The 19,881-nt window shown below is 40.8% G+C and overlaps 1 pseudogene; it reads right to left on the reverse strand.

Moving 5' to 3' along the window:
• Positions 1–17,271: 17,271 nt before the first annotated feature.
• LOC138988217 (nucleosome assembly protein 1-like 1) lies at positions 17,272–18,926 on the reverse strand (annotated as a pseudogene).
• Between the last annotated feature and the right edge of the window lie 955 nt (positions 18,927–19,881).

The following is a 19,881-nucleotide window of genomic DNA, read 5'->3' on the forward strand; positions in this document are numbered from 1 at the left end:
TTGGTGTGTAGAATAAAGTGAGAAATCAATTTAGTTTTCATATTTCTTGACACTTGTCCCAACATAACTTATTGAATACTTTAATGCTTAATTAGGTTTAATATGCTTATAAAATAGGGTCCATTTACAAGTATCAAAAGCAAAATTTCTTTGACAGATTTTTCCCAAACAGCTGATGCATTTTGTTAACTTGCTCCAGGGACACCAGCAAGGTGACTGAAATAAATGTGCCAGTACAAAATGAAGGGGTTGTGTAGTGGGAGACAGAATACTTACATAAGCAAATAGCTTATTTTTAAGTAAGAGCGATTTCCAATTCATTTCACAAGGTCATAAAAAACGTCATGTCCATATCAGCTGTTACAAGAGAAATACGGGGTGAGATGGTCCATTTTCCCAGATGGACATTAAGCTTTGCTGTTAGGTTTTAGAATGATGTTGTCAGTTAATAAAAATAAATCATTAATATTTTTTATGGGAGTTATATTAAACTACTTATTTGGCTTCTAAGACTCCAAACTCTCTCAGGTTCTTTACTATTTTATTAGTTGCTTCCCTTCAGTTTTCTCTGCAGGATTTTCTTTGTTGTCTCAAGCTCTTAATGTTGACAGGTCCGGGGCATCTCTCTGTGCATTCTCTGCATTGATAACCTCATCCAGTCCTCTGCCTTTATGTTCCAGTCACCTGCTGATGGCCTAAGAAGTTCCCCTGAGTTTCAAATGCATGGAAACTGTCTGCTCAGTATATCCACTAGAAGTCTGATAGAAGTTTCAAATTTGGAATGTTCAAAATACAGCTCTTGTTTTAAACCCAAAACTCCTGTTACTTTTCCAGTCTTCCTCACCTCATTAAATAACTCTAGCATCTAGCCACTTGCTTCCACACAAAAACCAAGCAGCCAACTTTGATTCCTCTCTTTCTCTTACCTATCTTATTCAGTTCAGTTCAGTTGCTCAGTCGTGTCCAACTCTTTGTGACCCCATGGACTGCAGCACGCCAGGCCTCCCTTGTCCATCATCAACTCCAGGAGTTTACCCAAACTCATGTCCATTGAGTCAGTGATACTATACAACCATCTCATACTCTGTCATCCCCTTCTCCTCCCACCTTCAATCTTACCCAGCATCAGGGTCTTTTCAAATGAGTCAGTTCTTCGCATCAGGTGACCAAAGTATTGGAGTTTCAGCTTCAGCATCAACCTTCCAGTGAATATTCAGGACTGATTTCTTTTAGGATGGACTGGTTGGATCTCCTGGCAGTCCAAGGGACTCTCAAGAGTCTTCTCCAACACCACAGTTCAAAAGCATCAATTCTTCGGTGCTCAGCATTCTTTATAGTCCAACTCTCTCATCCATACATGACTACTAGAAAAACCGTAGCCTTGACTAGACGGACCTTTGTTGGCAAAGTAATGTCTCTGCTTTTGAATATGCTATCTAGGTTGGTCATAACTTTTCTTCCAAGAAGCAAGCATCTTTTAATTTCATGGCTGCAGTCACCATCTGCAGTGATTTTAGAGCCCAAGAAAATAAAGTCTGTCACTGTTTCCCCATCTATTTGCCTTGAAGTGATGGGACCAGATGCCATGATCTTCATTTTCTGAATGTTGAATTTTAAACCAAATTTTTCACTCTCCTCTTTCACTTTCATCAAGAGGCTTTTTAGTTCTTCTTCACTTTCTGCCATAAGGGTGGTGTCATCTGCATATCTGAGGTTATTGATATTTCTCCTGGCAATCTTGACTCCAGCTTGTGCTTCTTCCAGCCCAGTGTTTCTCATGATGTACTCTGCATAGAAGTTAACTAAGCAGGGTGACAATATACAGCCTTGACGTACTTCTTTCCCTATTTGGAACCAGTCTGTTTTGAACCAGTCTGTTTTTCCATGTCCAGTTGCTTCCTGACCTGCATATAGGTTTCTCAAGAGGCAGGTCAGGTGGTCTGGTATTTCCATCTCTTTCAGAATTTTCCACAGTTTGTTGTGATCCACACAGTCAAAGGCTTTGGCATAGTCAATAAAACAGAAGTAGATGTTTTCCTGAAACGCTCTTGCTTTTTCAATGATCCACCGGATGTTGGCAATTTGATATCTGGTTCCCCTGCCTTTTCTAAAACCAGCTTGAACATCTGGAAAGTTCACAGTTCACGTACTATTGAAGCCTGGCTTGGAGAATTTTGACTCACGTCTATCTCCAACCTCTATCTGGATTCCACTTTTGATTTATCTACCCCACTATTCAATATGAACCTTTTTTTTCTAGCCTGAGTTATTGAAATAGTCTCCTAATTGATCTCACTATTCCCTCTCACTTTGACCTTTTCTATTCTCAGCAGGGTGACCAGACAAATCTTCTTTTAAATGTAACTAGATCACATTCTCACCTGATTGAAATCTTCTAATGGCTACCATCAAACTTAGGACAAAACCCAAAATACCTGTGTGGTCTACAGGCCCACATATGCTCTGTCCCTCATTACCTGCCTCTCTGTCTCCTGTTGATGCCCATCTCACTTTTTCTGCTTCAGCGACAATGGCTTACTCATTATTCCTGGAAGACATGGTTCTATGTCTGGGTCTTTGCTTGTGCTGTTCCCTCTGCAAGAAACACTGTTCCTACAGACAGCCACATGGCTTTCTGCTGCACTTCAAATATCTTTTCAAATGTTACTTCTTTAGAGGCCTTTTCTGACCCTTCTATTCTAAACAATACCTCCTTCCTTTCATTCTCTCTTAAAACCTATTTTGCTTTTATTCAATGACTGTATCATTACTAGACATTTTAGTAAAGGAAGTCTTTGCTTATTTGGTGTGTCAACTCAGTAAGTGTCTAAACACCATGCGGGCACAGTGTTTGTGGTTTTCCCTGCTCGCCTGGCTATCCTCAATACCTAGAATTTTGTTAGGCATATAGTAGGTGCTCAGTAAATACTTGTTGAGGATCTTGATTAAACCTGTAATATTTTGAAAATGTTTATAACAATGTCTTCCTGCGCAGGAACACAGTGTGTTTTTCCATTTTCTCAAGCTTTAATACATATATCTCAAAATTTTGCTCTTTTCTTTGAATAGGTGAAAGACATTATGTATTAAGGCCACTTCTAGGATGTCTTATTTTTTATTGTTACTGGGTATGGGCTCTCTGTATTAATTTTTTCTCATAACCATCTCAAATCTTTTTTAGTACTACATATAAATATATATTTTAAAAGTGTGTGCATGCTCAGTCATATCTGATTCTTTGTGATCCCATACACTGTAGCCCACCAAACTCCTTTGTCCATGGGATTCTCTAGGGAAGAATACTGGAGTGGGTTACCATTTCCTCCTCCAGGGGATCATCCCAACCAAGGAATCAAACCGCATCTCCCACATTTCCCACATCTCCTGCATTGCAGGTGGATTCTTTACCACTGAGCCACTAGGGAAGCCCCATACTTTACAAGCATCTAGCTAATAATTTCAGTTATGTTGGAGTACTTTTTATTTCTGTCTGCTCATCTTACATTCATACTCTTGTGTTTAATCAACTTTTAAAATTATTTATTTGGACTAATATAGTGATTTCACCCCAAAATAAACATCATTTTATCTCATTAATAATATATACTTTTCATTTTGTATTATGTCATATTGCATTGGCTATAACTTTCAGAACAATATTAAGTAATATTCCTTCTTTTCTACATATTTTTAATGGTGATATCACAAATGTTTTACTATTAAATATAATGTTTTACTATTAAATAAATATAATATTGTTTTAATCTTACACTGTTTTCTTATATTAAAGAAATATTTTTTTATTTCTACTCTTAAAATAATATTATTAGGGATTGGTGTTGAATCTTATCAAATACATTTTAAGCATCTGTAGAGGCATTTTTTCTATTTTATGTAATTATTTGATGTATTATATTAATAACTCTCCTATTATCTAACGATTTCTACCTCCCTGACTATGGTGAATTATTCCTTTACGTACTGCATAGTGTAACTTGATAGTATTTGTTTGGCAAAGTTGTAGACATTTTATGTCTCTCAATATGTGCTGCTGGGTATTTTAATCCAGACTTTTCTGGCTGCTCTTTCTTCCCTTTTCTTTCCACCTGCCATTTCACTAAGTATTACTGCCAACCCTTAAATTGTTATTGGCCAACAGGTAATAGGGAAGAAGGCAATACTCTGCTTCAGAATCTTGTCTCAAAATTTGAAATAGCCCTGTCATCACCTCAATGAGTAAAGAGGACTGAGTGGTGAGTATCTATAGAGGAAGGTTTCCATCAGTCTGGGTGAGCAGAATATCACCTTGCACGGTAGACAAAAGCCTGTCCAGCCTCTGTTTGACATTGCTAATGAGAACCACCATTTGATGAGAGCCTTTTCTGTGTCCGGTGCCTTATACGTATTATATCACGCAAACTTCACACTACTCCTAGAAACAGCATATCCCCAGTTTACAGACGGGGAAAGTAAAACTGGAGGATTAAGTAATGTGAACCAGCTCAAACAGCCGTCGGGTGGCAGAGCTGTAGTTTCAACACAGGGCTTTCTGGCTCCTCTTTCTATACAACTACAGGCTCACAGAAGAGTGCTCTGAAGAGCTCAGCAACAGCTCAGTAAAGGGGAGAAGACACCACCATAGATAACCACACTGCAAGGCAGGATACAATGACTGCCACGAAAGAGGGTCACGCATAATGTTTCTTCATTGTGCTTCAGATTCATTTGGAGGCTGTGGGAGCCTTCAGGGAGGGAGTGGCACAGAAGGGAGGAGGGTCTTCTGGGCTGAGAGAGCATTGAGAGTGAAGGCAAGTAGTCAGGAAAGCCTAGGACATGTTTGAGAAAGAGAGCAAATGCTCTTTGGTTGGTGGATTGTGTGGATCATGCTGCTGTGTAACTAAAAATGAGACTGGAAACTTAGATTGGGTTCCTACTGTGGCACCTAAAAGATAGATGAAGGCGTTTATGTTTTAAAAGGTAGGCCACAGGGAATCATTGTAGTTATATAAACAAGGGGCTAACAAAGCAGGTCAATATGGATCAAAGAGGGTGAAGATGGGAGAATGGGGGCCCTGTAAAGTGGCTATAGCCCATATAGACAAGACATAAAGGGAGCATGGTTGAAGAGGGGCAGCAGGAACTGGAGGCTGGGATCTAATTTAGGGTCAGATATGGGGTGGGTTTGTTAGGTTTGTGTAGATAGGATGCTGGGAGCACAGAAGTGGCAGAATCAAGGATGCCTTCAGGTCACTGGAAGTGTTAAACACTGAAAGAAGGGCTTGGCCACTAACAGATAGAATGACATTGGAGACAAGGCTGTTTGGTGGGTGAAGAGCTTCTGAAACACCCAGATGGAGAGTGGATGCCTCCTGAGAGCTCAGATTGGAGCTATCTACCTAAAAATAACAAGTGACATTGTGGGAGGTCATTAATGTCTTTTAAGGCAATGATCTTAGTGAAGGTTGGTGAGCTGAAGCCAAGCAGAGATTCTCTGCATAACCCTAGATACACATCAAAATGACCTGTGGATCTTAAAACCAATAGAATGAGGTAGCTGAAAAAGTTCCATCTCTACATCTGTAAATTCAGAATCTCAGAATCCAGACTCCTGCATAATTTAATAGGTCCACAGGAGAATCTGTTCTACAGAGTCAAGAACCATGAGTAAGGGGCAGATATTTGCTGTAAGAAGTGAAGGAAGAAAGAATGATACATACAGGTCTCTTTCTAACCTGAAGAAAGATGTGCCATCTGGATTTCTCTAAGTTTCCTCTTTTACATCCTTCAAGCGTCTTTTCACTTTGTGGATTCTATCCACATCTACATATTATAATTGGGAGCTTTTGGCTGCTTTAGCGGGCATTCACCCTTCTTGTCACTAGATGTTGAAGAATCAGAGTGTGTGAGAGCTGAAAGGAAACAGTGGTTCCAGTCCAGGGGTTTGCCAACTTTCTCTAGCATGGGATACTTTTCAGAAAATGAAATCTTATATGAAACACTAACATGCTAACGGATAAAAAGTAGAACCATTCTGAGAAAACCACAGCCTAGAACCCACTTGTTCTTCCCACTTGTCCTGAGCAGGGAGAGTTCTTCCAGATCAAGATCACAGGTTAGATCTAACCTGCCCCCTTTTAGTCAAGGGAACAAATTGTTTTTAAATATTTTTTTAATCAACATAAATCAGCCACAGGTATACATATGTCCCCTTCCTGAACCCCCTCCTCTCACTCTCTCCATCCCACCCCTCTAGGTTGTCACAGAGCCCTGGGCTAAGCTCCCTGTGCCACACACCAAATTCCCACTGGCTATCTATTTTACATATAGTAATGTATGTTTCCATGCTATTCTCTCAATTCATCCCACCCTCTCCTTCCCCAACTCTGTCAACAAGTCTGTTCTCTGTGTAGGACATGGAAGCAACCTAGATGTCCGTCAACAGAAACTATGGTACATATATGCAGTGGAATATTACTCAGCTATAAAAAACAATTTGAGTCAGTCCTAATGAGGTTCATGTAGGTAGAACCTATTATACAGACTGAAATAAATCAGAAAGAAAAAAAACAAATATCACATATTAATGCATATATATGGAATCTAGCAAGATGGCATTGATGAACGTATTTGCAGGGCAGCAATGGAAATGCAGACATGAGAAACAGGTTCTTGAGCAGTGACGTAACTGATCTAAGGTGGTAAATTAGTTAGGGTGGATTCTCTAAGTCCTTATACAGTTTTCCTTCCTTCATGGGGTGTTACCACCCCCTCTAACATCGCCCTAAAATTTCACATTCCGCTTCAACAGAGAAAAGTAAGCAGGGAATCAAATGACCCACAGTCGCTTTGGTGCAGGGTTAAGTGAGGGAGAAGGCCAGAGCTCTCACTACCCTGACTGATGGGCTTTATCTGCGGGGATAGCATCTGTCTGCACTGCTCCAGTTTCTGCTCTCTCTGGTAATTCTGAGTGGCCAGCAAAATCATTATCTGCCCGACTCTGGGAGATAAAAACCTTGTTAATCTTAAAGAGAGCGTTCCAGTGGTTGAAAATTTGTCAGCAGGATGAGTATGGAAAAACTCTGTTTCATACCTATCTGAGGAAAAAAGTGATGAGACCTAAAGAATAATAGTTGAAAATGAAAACAGTTAAGTGTCTCTTGCGTGTTTTGAGTGATGGTCAAAAGAGGCTACTCTGAGGTATATTTGGCATTTAACACACTTTTGGTATCTAACCTGGAGGAAGGCATGGCAACCCACTCCAGTATTCTTGCCTGGAGAATCCCAAGAACAGAGGAGCCTGGCGGGCTACAGTCCACAGGGTCGCAAAGAGTTGGACACAACTGAAGTGACTTAGCATGCATGCATACTTCCCAATTATCCCAAAGCTATCTCCTGACTGAAACTCAACTCCTTGGGAATGTTTGTCACAACAGGAGACACAGACTCTTTTTTTTTTTTTCCTGTATTCCTTTTACCTTTATTTTGAATTAATTTCAAACATTCAGAGGGTCACTTAAATTGTACAAAGAACTATACACCATTCAGCAAGATTTATCACTTATCAACATTTCACTCAGTTTATCACTATTTATACAGATTTTATATGAGAGGCTAAGACACATTTCTGACTTTGAGGAGCATACCTTTAAATTCTCGTATCTTTAAAATTGTCATTGAGGAGATGTAACTGCTCTAATCATTCATGCTATTTATGTGTACAATGTGCCATTGCTGAGTTGAGTTGCTATTATTTAGTTGTATAAAACATGGCTTTAGTTGAGATCATGAAAAGCTGTCCATTTCTGTTCCTATGCAGGAACATTGTCAATCACAGGATTCATCTTTCTAAGGAGACCTGGAGCATGATGTTCCTTTTCTTAGTGATTTTAGACAGGTGATTCTAGAATCTACTATTTAACTCAAAACTTCTTGTTAAAAATCTCAAAAAAAAAAAAAAAGAGTGGTTGTTATTTCTAAATGATTTCCCAACACCCTGTAAGAATCTTTCATTTCTGGCATCATTGCAAATTTTCCTCATCAGTGTTGTAAGGAAGGACCTGGTCTTTGTGTCCATGGGGGAGACAGTGCTCTAACTACAGATCCATGTTTAATTTCTGGTGAAGTCAGCAGCAAAACAGCCAGCATAGAGACTTTTCCCAGCTGTGGCGGCCCCATGTAGATGCCTAAACCTCACAGGCACCCCACCGTGCAGAGCAACCCCCCATACAGCTGCTTATCTTAGCACTGAGTTCCATCTCAGAGGCCAGCTTACATTTATACACGTAGTAGTATTAAAAAATAAAATTCAAAGTTCCATAAATGAATAATTCAGCAAACTCATTCTGTCTTTAATATCTGGAAAATTCACGCTGTTTATATTTTCTCCTGACTCTCTCTCCTTCTTCCTTTAATTTATATCAGCAACCAGAGCAGCTATGGATTGAAATACATATGTATTCATTTCCAGATTCCAGCCTGGGCTCCTCCTCCCCCCTTTCGCCTCTGCCTTGGGCCGCTCCTCTTCACTGGTGGCTCGGGCAGTGAAGAATCTGCCTGCAATGTGGGATACCTGGGTTCGATCCCTGGGTTGGGAAGATCCCCTGGAGGAGGGCATGGCAACCCACTCCAGTATTCTTGCCTGGAGAATCCCCACGGACAGAGGAGCCTGGTGGGCAGCAATCCACGCGGTCGCAAATGAACGCAACTAAGCACAGCACATCTGCAGAGATTGGGACTGGTCCCTTAGCTCGTACACTGAGGAGACATTCACCCCAGCGCTGCACACTGTCCCAGTGGCGACGGTTCAAGTATCATATATAATATATGTAATAATGATAACACGTCTTGGATTCAGAGATGTCCCAGTGAACAAAGCACACTCACCTTCATTATCCCCAGAGATGACAAGGCTTGAATCCACACATGGCAACTCCCTCCCTCGGGTGACTCAAGGCACACTTTGAAGAATATACTGAATCTCCCCAAATTCCCTGGTGAAGAGCATTATCTGAGGCCTTGTTAAATATTCAGATTCCTGGACCCCAAACAGACCTACTAATAACGAACATCTCAGGGAAGGTCCTGGGAATCTGTGTTTATGTCACAGCCCTAAATGATTCTCATCACCAGACAAGGCTAGGAAATACTGCTCTGGAAAGAGTTCCATCATCTTCAGTGGCTCAGTGCCAGCACTCCTGGGAGGACCCAATGACCAAAGTGCTGGGCATTTATTTATATGTTGTCAGTGGTTTGTTAAAAAGCAGGGTTTAAAGGAGGTTTGATGCCAGAGAGCCCAGGCTCCATCTTTGGCTGTAGACAGGTACTCTAGATGGAGGTGAATCACGAAAGACTGAGGAGTTAAGAGGAAAGGGCTAGGTATCTCAGTAACAGTGACTGATCGCATCTCTTTCTGGCCGCAACGTGCAGCTTGTGGGATCATATTCCCCTGCTAGGGATTGAACCTGGCCCCTGGCAGTGGAAGCGTGACGTTCCAACCACTGTATCACCAGGGAATTCCCTTAACCCTCTCTTAATTTGTCCAGGCCTGATAGCTTAAAACTCAACATTCAGAAAACTAAGATCATGGCATCTGCTCCCATCACTTCATGGCAAATCAAAGGGGAAACAATGGAAACAGTGACAGACTTTATTTTGGGGGGCTCCAAAATCACTGCAGATGGTGACTGCAGCTATGAAATTAAAAGACGCTTGCTCCTTGGAAGAAAAGTTATGACCAACCTAGACAGCATGTTAAAAATCAGAGACTTTACTTTGCCAACAAAGGTCCGTCTAGTCAAAGCTGTGGTTTTTCCAGTAGTCATGTATGGATGTAAGAGTTGGACTGTGAAGAAAGCTGAGCACCAAAGAATTGATGCTTTTGAACTGTGGTGTTAGAGAAGACTCTTGAGAGTCACTTGGACAGCAAGAAGGTCAACCCAGTCAATCCTAAAGGAAATCAGTCCTGAATATTCATTGGAAGGACTGATGCTGAAGCTGAAACTCCAATACTGCCTGGAGTGTAGTGGCCAATTCTTTGGCCACCTGATGCAAAGATCTGACTCATTTGAAAAGACCCTGATGCTAAGAAAGATTGAAGGTGGGAGGAGAAGGGGACGACAGAGGATGAGATGGTTGGATGACATCACTGACTCAATGGACATGAGTTTGAGTAAGCTCCGGGAGCTGATTATGGACTGGCGTGCTGCAGTCCATGGGGTCGCAAAGAGTCGGACATGACTGAGTAACTGAACTGAATTGAACTGATGTTGCATCTGACCTAGGTTTGCAGTTTGGATGTGTTTTCCTTCCACGAGGGTTGACAAGTCCATTAGTAGTACAGTGTATAGGATTAGTAGTATATCAGTATTATAATACAGAGCTGTTTCTCTGCTTCTCAGAGAATCTTCTCTGCTCCAGGCAGTCTTGGAGGGAATGTGGTGGTGATGGACCAGTGGGAGCAGACTGGCAGGTAGAAGCTAAGTTCTAGAAGCTGCAACTTGAGACCATATACATTTCTGGGGTTATGTAAGGCAGCAAGGTGCTAGGATTCAACATGTAATACTTTGGTTAATGGGCTTCTCTAGTGGTTCAGGGTAAAAAGAATCTACCTGCAATGCAGGAGATGCAGATTTGATCCCTGTGTCGGGAAGATGCTCTGGAGAAGTAAGTAACAACCCACTCTAGTATTCTTGCTTGGGGAATACCACAGACAGAGAAGCCTGGCATGGTACAGTCCATGAGGTCGCAAATAGTCAGACATGACTTAGCGACTAAACAACAGCTTTGGTGTTGGTTGACTCGCTAACTTGTGTCTGACTCTTGTGACCCCATGGACTGTAGCCTGCCAGTCTCCTTTGTCCATGGGATTCTCCAGGCAGGAATACTGGAGTGGGTTGCCATTTCTTTCTCCAGGGTATCTTCCCAACCCAGGAACTGAACCCAGGTCTCCTGCATTGCAGGCAGATTCTTTACCAACTGAGCTACAAGGGAAGCCCCAGCAACAGCTTTGGCTAATCCTAATTCATTATGTTGATGGATGATGGTTTCTGTTCTGTATCTCAAATTTTAGTTTCCCATGGTGACGTGAGGTATTTATAGAGCAAAGCTGAACATAAAGTTTTAGAGTCCCAATGATCTTAGGCCTATTTTATTTTTAGAGGATAAATGATCATTGAATTGAAATAAAGCATGAGTTAGCTTTTAGTTATAAACCATGACTGTGTATTTTGTGCCTGATAACCATGTCTCTCTGGGATTGATGAATCTGAAGAAACATGGACATTTATTGGCTGTGGCTGTGAATCTAGTGATGTGGAGATGCTGGATTTATGTATGTTAATTTGAGTCATATGCAAGTCAAAACACGCATATTTTTAATCAGCAGATGGTTTAGTATGCTTTCCACACTTGTAAAAAATGAAAAGTACTGCAAGCTATTTTTTGCCTTGTCATTCACTCTGTCAGCAGTATTTATTGTGAACCCAGTGAATGTGGTACATTTGGGTACAAGACAGAGTTACAAATGCAGTGGAAAATAGGGGTCCCCTTTGTAGGAGAAGATAGGATAAGCATGGACACAGATTTTGCTCACTTTAGGCTTCGAGGAGAGGTTCTCTAACATTACCTGTGTCATTTGAACTTTTATGACTCAATGGATTTCTTATATATTATAATTTCAGAGCTGCTTCATGACTATTTTTGTTTGATCTTTCATTGACATTTTGTACTAAAGTTATTCACTAATTCATTCAGTAAGTAATAATACGCATCCAGTGCCTGTGGCATACTCGCAAGGTAACAGACTACAGAGAAATCTGATCCCTGCCCTCAAGGAGTTTGTGGTCCAACTGAAAAGGTTGCTGAGTGATTGAAATGAAAGCTCAGGTCATCTACTTGGAAGGTAGCTAATGCTCTCACCAGGAGCTCTCCTGGTGGTTCAGGCGCTGAAGTATCCTCCTGCAATACAAGAGACCTAGGTTTGATCACTGGTTAAGGAAGATCCCTTGGAGGAGGGCATGGCAACCCACTCCAGTATTCTTGCCTGGGAAATCCCAAGGACAGAGGAGTCTGGCAGGCTACAGTCCTTTGGGTCACATAGAACCAGACATAACTGAGAAACTAACTCTTTTACTTGTTCCTATTCTCACCATCGTAACCCCAACTCACTTCAGCTATGTTGGATACTCCTAGAAGCCTTGAAAGGGGCCAGAGCTCCTCTGGGGAGAGAGAAACACATGTGGTTGGTCTCCTGTGTGAGAGACTGAGTGCTAGAGAGGGACTCAGCTTCCTGATTCCTCTTTCCACAGAGTGTTTCTGCTCTCAACAGACTTTCTTGGGTTGCTGCTACTGCTGCTAAGTCGCTTCAGTCGTGTCCGACTCTCTGCGACCCCAGAGACGGCAGCCCACCAGGCTCCCCCGTCCCTGGGATTCTCCAGGCAAGAAAACTGGAGTGGGTTGCCATTTCCTTTTTTGGGTTGCTCGTGATCAATTAGCAAACAATAAAGTTTATTGGGGAAGCTCCTTTTTAAAGGAATACTTGGATAAATCCCTCTATAAAATAGATCCATTTATTTTTATGCTTCTATTAGATTTCCTCAAGTGGGGACACACACAACTTATAGCCTTAGATGCATATACTGTTTGTTTAATTTTGATCATAGACTTTAGTGAGCAACTTATTTTTGTATTTCAAACCATTCTTCAGTTTGTTATTTGTTGTAAGTGGAGAAGGCAATGGCATCCCACTCCAGTACTCTTGCCTGAAAAATCCCATGGACGGAGAAGCCTGGTAGGCTGCGGTCCACTGGGTCACTAAGAGTCGGACACAACTGAGCGACTTCCCTTTCCCTTTTCTCTTTCATGCATTGGAGAAGGAAATGGCAGCCCACTCCAGTGTTCTTGCCTGGAGAATCCCAGGGACAGGGGAGCATGGTAGGAGGCCATCTATGGGGTCGCACAGAGTCAGACATGACTGAACCGACTTAGCAATAGTAGCAGACATTTTTCTATTGTGCTAAAATATAAAGAGCATAAAGTTTACCATTTTAACCATTTCCAAGTGTATAGAGGCATTAAATATTTGCAATGTTCTACAACCATCACCAATATCTATTTCCATAATTTTTCATCATCTCAAACAGAAACCCTGTACCTATTAAACAATAATTCTTTCTCCTCAACCTGTTACTCTCCATTCTACTTTCTGTCTCCATGAATTTGCCTTCTTTAAATACTTCATATAAGTAGAATCATACAATACATGGCTGTATATGTCTGTCTTCTTTCACAAAACATAATGTTTTCAAGATTCAGCCATGTAGCATATATGAAAATACCCTTCCTTTGTAAGGCTAGTAATATCCTATCGTATATCTACTATATTTTGTTTATCCATTCATCTCTTGACGGACACTGGGCTGTTTCCACTTTTTGGCTCTTGTGCTGCTGTGAGCATTGGTATACAAATATCTCTTTGCATCCTTGCTTTCATTTCTTTTGGGTATATACCTAGAAGTAGAATTTCTGAATCATATATTAATACTTTTTGAGGAACCACTAAACTGTTTTCCACAATGGCTAGACCAGTGTGCTTAAGTATAAATATTAAAACTTAGTCTTTCAGACTCCTGAACTCATTCAAATAAATAACTCAGATACTCAGATACACAGAAGATATTCCGTCTTCATAAATGGAACAGGTTTTTGTTCCTATTGGTTGCACCTTAAGGCTACTATTATAGAAAAGAAAAAAAGAAAAGAAAAGTAGAACTGCCAGTTTTTTTTCATGATTCTACATCACATTGTACTTGGTAGAAATTGTAGCAGTCTATTGTGACCTGTGTCCTTACCTCTGTTTATTTCTTCCATTTCACTTTTAAGGCAGAAACCATGACGAAAGGTGCCTTAAGGGGAATTATGCTCAATAAATAATTGTTGTTGAGTTAATGGACTCTGCATAATAAAACTTAAATGAACATCTGATGAATCTGCTAATATATAGTCCCTGTTTCTGGACATTAAGTTCAGTGCTCCACCAATACAGATACATCACAAAAGCAAAGTTTTTAGAAGGCAAAAGAAACCCAATGGTGAAAGAGGAAATTACTAGATAGGATTAGCGTGTCTAGTGTTAAATGGGGGCAGATTTTTAAGGAGCTGAAATACTTAGCTGCAAAATAATTTGAATTGGTGATGGATGAAAGGAAGGGTGGAGTTTTGGGGTGGGAATGGAACTTTGAGATTGTTTGGAGGTAGGAGTGAGTTTGGAATGTAAGGGAGCATGCAAGAATGTTTGCCATGTAAGAAAGGAAACAGATTGATACGTGGTGGAAAAGGAAAACACTCAAGTGTTAGCGATATGGAGCAATGAGACTAGAATCCTGACTGGTAACCACAGTCTGGAAATTGAGATAGTCTTGCTTCTGTTCTGATGGAGGGCTTCTCTGCACTATTTGGGGGCACTGGCAAATGGGAAATATAATAGGTTTAAGGTTTTTTTCCTCTGCAGAATGAGATCAATCATATAAAAATATTTATTAATGAAGAAAATATATCAAAATGTTGACAGCAGTTTCCTTTGGAACTGTTGTCATGGTGAGTCTTTGAAAACCTTTTGTGTATTGTCTAACTATTGTATAATAAGGATATCCTACTTTGGAAATCAGAAAAGATAACATTTTCATCTTTTTCTGAAAAGTGCAGTTTCAAAAGTTCACATGCTGTTGCTTAGGAATTTTTTTGGTCTAAGTCATAGAAACAGGCAATGACTGATTTAATCTGGAAGGAAATCCACTAGGAGAAAATAAGGTAGTTTACAGGACTGGAGGGAGACCAGAAGAACCAGGGAGGATCCTGAAGGGCAGCCTCAGGTGGGATGTCCAAGCGCCGCAATCAATGAACTCCAGGTAGCTTTTGGTCTTTGCCTCCCTCTGCACGGTATCAAGTAGGGAGCTTCTGAATGGCCAAACGCGTGTCACGTGCTTGCCCCTGGTCAGGCCTGGCACCTTTATTTAGAGGCCTTGCTGGCTGTCTCCAAAGCAGGAGGAAATTGAGGTGATATTTCCAAAAGAAGGTGGAATAAAAAAAATCAATGCCTGCTCTGTTATATTTTGTAAAAGAGAGAATTCATTTGATTACACAAGCAATTATAATTGATTTTTAAAAGTGAAACAACTGTGTTCTACGTATGCTTGTTTAATCATATTTCTGAGACAGATATGCTTTCTTCATGTTCTTCCTGGGGCCCTGAAAACTAGGCCTCTTTAATGGGTATGTGCGGGTACAGAATGAGAGGGGTATGGAGGTGATACTGATCCTGGGGGATCCATTGTTTTTTTAGAGAAATATTTTAATATTTTAATTCACTCACTTTTCAACTAAAGAACTGTAGGCAAAATATTTGATTCATTAAATACAACACATTTATATTATGGCCAATTAAAAATGCTTTAAGTTGACCTCATTGGATTTGAGATGAGATGACTTGTTTTAATCAAAGTTGTTTTTTTTTTTTTTAAATACTTACGTACTTTTTTTTTTTGGCTGTGCTGGTTCTTCGTTGCTGCACGTGGTCTCTCTAATTGCAGCGAGCAGGGGTCACTCTTTGTTGTGGTACCCGAGCTTCTCACTGAAGTGGCTTCCTCTGTTTCTAGGGTGGTTGGGCTCAGTACTTGTGGCATATAGGCCCAGCTGCCCTGTGGCACGTAGAATCTTCCTGGAGCAGGGATTGATTCCCAGCCGCTAGACCAGCTGGGAAGCCCTAATCAAGGTTTTTTGATTTGCAAATACAAGATGCCCACTTTGAAGCAGCTAAAGCCACAGTGGAGTGCAATGGAAGAATTCTGTCTAAAAACTTCTGAAACCTCAAGGATCGAGTTCTCCTGAAGAAACCCAGAAATAGAAAGCCTTTAAGCAGGGCCGGAAGCTTTTCAGAGCACAAAACACACCACTGTGTTCGCGGCCCCTGTTGTTAAGAGTCTCTGCCCCTGTTTCTCTTGATGTCTGTGCTTCCTTCCTCTTTCTGCAGAGAGTGAGAGTCTTGGCTTCCTCCTGGACACACAAGCCCCTCCAGCTCTCCTAAAAAAGCCTCACCTCCCTTTCAACTATGCAGGGATTCCTTTGTTAATGAATCCCAACATAAGAGGGACACACTCAGGGGCTGGCCCAGCCTGGATCAACCCAGGCCTGTCAGCCCTAAGGTACAAATGAGGCAGAGGTGGGGAAGCACTTTGCGGTTGAGAAAGTGAGAGAAAGGGGTGGGTGTGAGTTGGGCAGACTGTGCTAAAGGTTCCCCCTGTAACTGTTGAAGAGAGACAGGAATGGTTGGGGAATAGAAGAGAGGAGAGGGGAACAGTGGTACTGAGAGAACCGTGGAAAACTGATGGCTATTCAAGAAGAGAAAATCAAAGGGGTCGGGCGGAAATACCAGAGGAGAGCGCTTAATAAAACAGAATTCTCTGAGCTGCATGAAACTGAAAACCTTTCTTACAGTGCCTTCCCCAGCAAGTTCTCTCCTGTGACAGGAAGTCCTGACAGGTTAAGTCAGCGAGGCAACAGCGGCAAGAAGCCCAAGTTCTTTTCACTTTCTCATTCTGCCCAGCTTGGTATGGTCTTTATTATTGTCAAATGCAATTACATCCAAGGCCAAAAAGAAAACTTCTCTTAGATGTGAGGAAACACCCAGCAGATTCTCCTCATTGACCAGAAGTGTGTCTCATGCCCATTTCTGAACCAAACACTGGTCAGAGCCAGGTGTGGCTCAGAAGGTCAAGGTTCACCCAGTGGAGCTGGGCCGGGGCTCATTTCCCCAAGCATACAGACATGAAAAGAGCAGGGGACCTTGGTGCTGGCCACAGAGAAGGAAAAGAAAAATATAGGACTAGAGGAGCAGAGAAACAGACAGTGAAAGACAGAAAGGAGGGAGGCAGAAAGGTGGTGGGGAGAGCGAAATAGACAGATAGACAAGCTCATTAAATCTGGTGTCTTAGGTTAAAAAGCTATTGTCATATCTTGCTGCTTAGCTAGGCGACTATTAGAAAAACATGCTTTACCTATTCGTACTGCCATTGAAAGATTAATTATCTTTTCAGTAATTAAACTTATTAACCATTTTTTTTCAACCTCAGAATTATAAAGGAGATGGCTGTAGGGGTGTCTCAGGGGAGATAATTACTCTCATTGTTTTTTCCCCTTAAAATAGGCTGGAATTTATTAAGTCATGAAAGGTAGTGCTGAAATAAATATAATGATTACTAATTTATTTGTTTGTCTTTACTTATAATTTTATCTTTGTCATTGTAAAAGCGATATAACCACATTAAATAGAAACCAGAAACACAAAAACACAGTCCCATAGTCTAACAACTATTATCATTTCGAAAAGAGTTAACACCTAAATTTTTTTCATACATAGCCTACTCATTAACAAAGGAAAGTGTGCATATATAAATTTTCCATTCTTCTTTGTCAACACGATTTATTATTATTATTATTATTTTTTTTAATTATATGACATTTTTATTTTAGGATGCAAAAACAAAAATGAGCAAACAAACAAACAACAAAAAACTTGAAATAGGCTTGTCAAATGATGTAAATTCATCCTTTCCATGGAAGCAGAAGGTAGATTAGTGCAGGTTATCCTCAGGCCTCATACATCCTGCTTCACTGTTGCTTGCACTCTGCTGGGTTTTGATCCTTCTTTGGGTCATAGTCTGGATCATTTTCCTCATCTCCTTCTTCTTCCCCTTCCTCATCTGCTTCTTCACCTTCTTCATCATAATCATCGTCATCATCTTCAATAGCTTCTCCAGTAAAGTAGAACACTGATCTTGGGATTATATGCTCACATAAAAAGTGACCAATTTCAAAGTCTGCAGCGAGGATAGCTTCAGAATCATCATCCAGATCTCCACTCTCAGGAACTTCAGGAGGGGCAAAAAAATTAAAGAAAGAGTCATTAGAAACTGTTTTGGTCACAGTACGAACTGTCCCACGTCCCTTGTGTTTCTGCTTCTTCTTAATCGTTTTCAAAGTGACATTCTTCCCTTTTTTCCAATCTATCTGGCACCCTGTACAACCCATAATTTCTGGTCCATCAAAAGAAAAGGGATCAGAATCATCTGGTTCTGACCTCATCCTATACGTCTTTGTCAACACTTCATTTGTGAAATATTCATTGGGTTCAAAGTGAAATTCTAAGACAAAACTCATAGGTTGACCAGCATCTGAAAACTTCACTTTAATATCTTTCAAGTGCTTCAGAATAGGCTCACATGTTCCTGAACCATATCACTGAGCAAGTCAACATTCTTAAAAACAGTCAACCAAAACTCAGGAAGTCCCTTGGGATCTTCTTTTTCTTCATCCTTTTTCTCATCTTCAATCTTGGCCTTTTCTTTTAGCTCCTCTGAAATTTCATCTTCCTCATCTGGTTTCCATTCACACTCTTCTTCTGTAGGTTCATAAATGGCATTAACGATCTCAAATCGCTTATCAAACAGAGGCTGATAAAGAACAGCATACTTTCTTCCAAGATCATGAACTTCCTCATAGAATTTGGCTTCTATCTGTGCACATTTAACTTGAAGGTTTTTGAGAGCATTCACTTGTCTTTTAACTACCCTAAGCAAGCTTTCAATGTATCCTGTTGGTGTTTCTACCAGACCATCAAGTCTTTCTTGAAGGGCTGCAAGAATCTGAGGATTTTGCATCATCTGAACAGTCAGCTGAGGCGCTTTGATTTTTGTTTCTTCACCAGTTTCTTCTTCTTCTACTTCTTCAACATCATCCAAATCTTGATCAAGTTCAGACTGTTCTTTGTTGTCGATGTCTGCCATGTTGTACAAATGCCAAATATCGGTGGCGAGCGCGGGGAGCCCAGCGGCCCCAGCTGCGCAGGCAGTGACTCAGGGCAGCGGCAGGAGGAGCAGGAGGTGGGGCTGCGAGCAGATGGCACTAAAAAAGCTATTATTTTTAAAAAAATGGCAACCTACACTGTATACCATTGTGCATCTTGCTTGTTTCATTTAACTTTCCTATTACTTTGAGATATTTCCACAAAAATAAAATTGAACATTATAATACAGTCACGTTACCATATACTCTATAATCATCATCCTTAATGTCTGTAAAAGATTTGAGTAAATGACTCACCCGTTTTTAAAATAAATATTTATCAAGCACCTGAAACACTGGCAGGGCGCTAGTAATTCTCAGATTAAAAGGAGATGGACCACACCCTTGAAGGAGGGCACAGCAGAGTACAGGAGACAGGCAGGTAAACAAGTAATTACAGGTAGTCTCCAAGTGCCAAATTGGGAGAATGTAGGAGGTGCTGAGATGAAAGAGGGAGCCTGGAAAATGCTGATTGAAAGTGTTGAGGATAAGGAAGAGGGCTCAGCTCACAGACACAGGGCAAGGAGCATGCTTAGGGAGAGATCAGGAAGGATGTGTGCAAAGAAGAGAAACACGAAGCAACGCCATGGTCCCGAGCACAGGGAGCTGGGTATAGCCCCTATTCCAGCATCTTTAAGTTGTCACCAAGTTTTCAACACTGCTGTGATGTACAACTTGTGGCACAGAACTTTTCTCATATTTTGGAGTATTTTGTTGGCTAGATTCCCAGAAATGGGACTGCTGAATCAAAATGTAGGAGCATCCTGACCTACGACATATAACCAAAATGCTTTCCAAATGGATGGAATCAGTTTAGAATGACACCAGCAATGTATGAGCAAACCATTGCTTGTTATCTCTATATCTTTACCACTGAGTTAACCTCTATTTCTTTAATTACTGTAAAGTTAATTTTCACCATATTTATTACTATTTGATGTCTTTGTATGTGATCTGTTTTCTGCTTTTATTCAATCACTGAGATTT

This window comes from Bos mutus, chromosome 6, assembly GCF_027580195.1.
Source record: "Bos mutus isolate GX-2022 chromosome 6, NWIPB_WYAK_1.1, whole genome shotgun sequence".
Classification (NCBI taxonomy): domain Eukaryota; kingdom Metazoa; phylum Chordata; class Mammalia; order Artiodactyla; family Bovidae; genus Bos; species Bos mutus.